Genomic DNA, 4,710 nt, shown 5'->3' with positions numbered 1-4,710 from the left:
ATGCGTGTTTCTCAGCGGTCCTCATGGGAATCCCTGATTGGTTCCAAAGTGTATTAAAACCTTTCTTAAAGGGTTACCTCTTGGTGGTTATCAGGTCCTGTGAGTTTGTAGCCCAGAAAGACCCCCCTCAGTCAGCTCAAACTCAGCTGTTTATCCCCCAAAAGTCTGTCGTCTTCAGTCTCCTGAATGAGGGGAAATCCGTCCCTACCCCTTTCTGCGTTGGTTAAAGCTTCAAAAGGTGGAGCTCTGCATAACCAGCCTTGAGATCTGGCATTCATCACCCTGTAGTGATACCAGCTTGCACAGGAAACCCATCCCGCAGCCCTTCCTGGTATCATGTGGTGCATCTCGGCATCATAGTCTGTGAAGAATTCATGCTTTCAAGGGCTGGCTTAGATATACAGATAACAGTCATAATTAGGGCAAGAGTTTGCAGGCAATGAAAAGAGAGTAATTGACAAACGTGAGCAATGTCTAATCCTTTAAAGCCTGAAAGTGCCTTGGGGGGAGGGGACAGGAGCCGGCTGTGTGGGGGCGGTGGGGCTCAGATACTGGGCATTGAGAGCCTAGAGCCAGTTGTGCGCTGGAGAGACGGGGCATGAACCAGCTGTGTGCAGGGGAGATGAGCAGGGGAGAGGTGCTGTGGACACGGCTGCGAGCAGCTGTGAGTGCCGTCCTCTCTGCAGCATGATGAGAGAGCCTGGCGTCCCACTGCCGATCTCAGACTTGTATGAGGAGGGAAGAAATTGGCATCAAGTCTCAGCCGCAGCCAGCCTGTGCCCTGGGGAGGAGACAGGTGTCTCCAGGGAGAAATCTGGGGGATTGTGACCCTGCATGCCCCACCCACCCTCTGATCAGCAATTCCGGATATTAACGGTGATTCCAGAAACAAAGAGTAATTTTGGGAAAAAAAGCAGTCCTAGCGACAATTTCCGGAAAACACTGGCCCTGGTTGTAACATTAAATCCGATAGTCTCAAGACCTAGGCCTGTGTTGATCAGATCTGCCACTCTGCCTTCACGGAGTTCACTCTGCTGGTGGGTTGTACCCCTTCCCCCATTCTGTGTCTGCCTTGTCTATTTAGATTGTAACTTCTTCAGGGCACGGGCCATCAACGCTTCTCGGTTTGTACTGTTCCTAGCAAAATGAGGACCCACTGTTAGTTGGCCCTTAGGCACTAAGGTAATGAATATGATTTATAATAATCATCTCCTGGCACTTTGAGCCAAGGAAGCCGGCCTTCGGATGTTACTACTTAAAAATGAGCTGGGCTTAAAAGCATGGAATATTCTTTGTGACAAGTATCCCACAAATTCCACTGACCTCCCTTGTTTTCTTTGCCTTGAGCAGGGTTTCCAGTTTCCAGAACTGATGTGATCTCGCAGCTGGAACGAGGGGAGGAGTCGTGCGTCCGCTCTAAGAAAAAAGTGCTCCCGAGAGCTGCCTGCATAGGTGAGGCATTGGTTAAACCAACCCCAAAACTGTCGGTGAATACAGGAAACATTTGGGATGCCCTACAAAGATCTTGTGAGCTCTCCAAGTTCAGGATTGTTCCCTGCAGATGTAGAATCGTTAGGCAGAGGTCACTCATGGTTTCCCACCTATCCTGACTGACAACTGGCAGCAGGTCCCTCCCCAATCTCACTGTCCCCTGAGATTTCTTCTGAGATACGGACCCAGAACTGATCCCTTCCTTTCTCTCCTCTGGGGAAGGTTTAAGGGAAAATCAGCTCCTGATAGGTTTGATCTGTCCTGTACACGTTTTCGTTCCTTCATCCCTTTTTCCATTCTTCTCTCTGAGATTTCCTTTCTCTCTGGCGCAGGCAGAGACTTACGTCTGGATTCTCTCGGTCTCCCGTCAGGTGTTGGGATGGTGAGTGAAAACGAGGAGGAACCCCAGCAGGAAGATGCTGAGCGAGTGGAAGCCCATGGGATGTTGTCAGGAAGGTCCAAAGGGAATGATTTTGGGAGCTCTGCACGCCCAGAAAAAACAAAAGCCTGTGAGAGTCAGCAGAGGCCAGAGGAAAACTTCGGTAGCCAGTCAGACCTTATTACACGTGAGAGAATGAACTTGGAAGGAACATACTACACATGCCTCGAGTGTGGGGAAAGCTTCAAAGGGAGCTCGGACCTTCTCACTCATCAGAGAATCCACACGGGTGAGAAACCTTACGCATGCTGTGTGTGTGGGAAATGCTTCAAGCGGAGCTCGCATCTCATTGCACATAAGAGAATCCACATAGATGAGAAACCTTATGGCTGCCCTGAGTGTGGGAAACACTTCAAGCAGAGCTCACACCTTATTACACATTGGAAAATCCACACGGGTGAGAAACCTTATGGATGCCCTGAGTGTGGGAAACACTTCAAGCAGAGCTCACACCTTATGAGACATCGGAAAATCCACACGGGTGAGAAACCTTATGGATGCCCTGAGTGTGGGAAACACTTCAAGCAGAGCACACACCTTATTACACATCGGAAAATCCACACGGGTGAGAAACCTTATGGATGCCCTGAGTGTGGGAAACACTTCAAGCAGAGCTCACACCTTATTACACATCGGAAAATCCACACGGGTGAGAAACCTTACGGATGCCCTGAGTGTGGGAAACACTTCAAGCACAGCTCACACCTTATTACACATCGGAAAATCCACACGGGTGAGAAACCTTATGGATGCCCTGAGTGTGGGAAGCACTTCATTGACAGTTCATCCCTCCTCTCACATCAGCGAATCCACACAGGGGAGAGGCCCTACACATGCTCTGAGTGTGGGAAAAGCTTCAATCGGAGCTCAAACCTGATCACACATCAGCGAATCCACACGGGAGACACACCCTACACATGCTCTGAGTGTGGGAAAAGCTTCAATCAGAGCTCTACCCTAATCACACATCAGAGAACGCACACAGGAGAGACCCCCTACATGTGCTCTGAGTGCGGGAAAAGCTTTAATCGGAGCTCTGTACTGACCACACATAGAAGAATCCACACAGGTGAGAAGCCTTATGGATGCTCTGAGTGTGGGAAACGCTTCAATCGGAGCTCATACTTTATCATACATCGGCGAATCCATACGGGTGAGAAACCTTATGGATGCCATGAGTGTGGCAAACACTTCAATCAAAGCTCAGCCCTTATCACACATCAGCGAATCCACACAGGAGAGAGGCCCTACACGTGCTCTGAGTGTGGGAGAAGCTTCAATCAGCGCTCAAACCTTATTAGACATCAGAAAATCCACATGGGAGTGATCTGTAACAAATGCCTTGACTAGGGCTGGCCAAAGGTATTTTTTTCTTTTAAATCACATTTGCTAATTCCCACTTAGGGATCTGTGCCCCATCTTCACCGTGGTTACTCAGCTCCCCCAGATGAGTTGCCTGCTCCTGCCTTTTGCAGCTCACCCTTCTTTGGGGTCAGTCCTGTGATGTTTTCTATCAACTCCTTTCCTTTTGGATCAAAGGAGCGTGTGTCCCTCCAGCCAGGAATGTTCATCAGCTCCAGGTGGGGGAGAGAGGTTTGTTCCCAACAAGCTACACTGAGGCAAAAACTACCCGTGCCTTACATCCACTAGGACTGTACATGGCGTTGGCTGCTCAAGTTAGTGATCTTGGTGTTAAAAGACAATTACAGTTGTCGTGCAGATGCAGCCGAGGTGCAGTGGTTGGCATTAGCTTTCCCCCCCTTGACCTGACCTAAACTCCATCACATGTCCTAGTCTAAACAAAGCTTGAGCATCACAGTTATACTGTTCCCCCATTTAAAAACCATTGTTAGTCATCAAGTTCCCCCACCAGGATCATATTGTTTCATTCCCAGTTGTCACAGTTCATCAGAGCGCTGTTGCTTCAGGTTTTCCTGAAGGCAGATATTTTTACTCCCGTTTTCCTCCCTTAAAATATATTGAAGTATAACAAAGAGCAGGAATAGGGAAGGGATAGGGAAAAATGTCTTTTCCCCTCTGTAACAACAGAAGAACATAGGGTAAATCAGAGGGATTCTCCATCACCATCTCTATCCCCCTGTTCTTCAATTGGTAAGGTCAATATTTCCCGAAGGGGCTGGGAAGAGGATTCTCTAGTAAATGATTTGGAACTAAGCAAAAGACCCATTCATTTGCCTCCCAAAGCAGTTGTGGCCCATGCCCTGCAGGAGGTTGCTCCTGAAGATCTTCCCTTCCTAATCAGGTGCATGTTGCCTCTTATTTGGGAAATGCAATCCCTTCCTAGGTAGAGATGGGAAAAATGGAAGTGACATTTCTGTTCAGCTCACTCCTGGGAGATGCTGTAAATGTGTAGGAAATGACATCCATGAGGAATGTGATAGAGCTGCAGAAAGACACCCATTTTGAGTAGATACCTGACATTTGGTGTCTTAGAGGGATTCTAAGCCGCACCTGAATTTAGTCCCTTATTTAAATCTGTGCCACCAGATTAAAGAAACAAAAGGGCATATTTGGGGGAGTTCTACCTCAGTATCGCTACTGGTATGTTGTGTGGTTGGTGAAGAATTCTACGCCAGAGCCGTGTAAAATTGCTACAACTAAGGTCAAAGATTTGACAAGAACTCAGGTAGAAATGAGAGGTTTGGGTGGTTGATTTTCACCCCAGAGATGGACGCTATGGTGACCTGTGGCCAAGGTAAACTGTTTTTAGAATTGCTCACACTTCTAAAGGATGCCATGATGAAACTGGGAACAACTGT

The sequence above is a fragment of the Caretta caretta genome, chromosome 28 (genome assembly GCF_965140235.1).
Source record: "Caretta caretta isolate rCarCar2 chromosome 28, rCarCar1.hap1, whole genome shotgun sequence".
Classification (NCBI taxonomy): Eukaryota; Metazoa; Chordata; order Testudines; family Cheloniidae; genus Caretta; species Caretta caretta.
The sequence above is the reverse complement of the archived record's forward strand: the minus strand, read 5'-3'. Positions refer to the sequence as shown.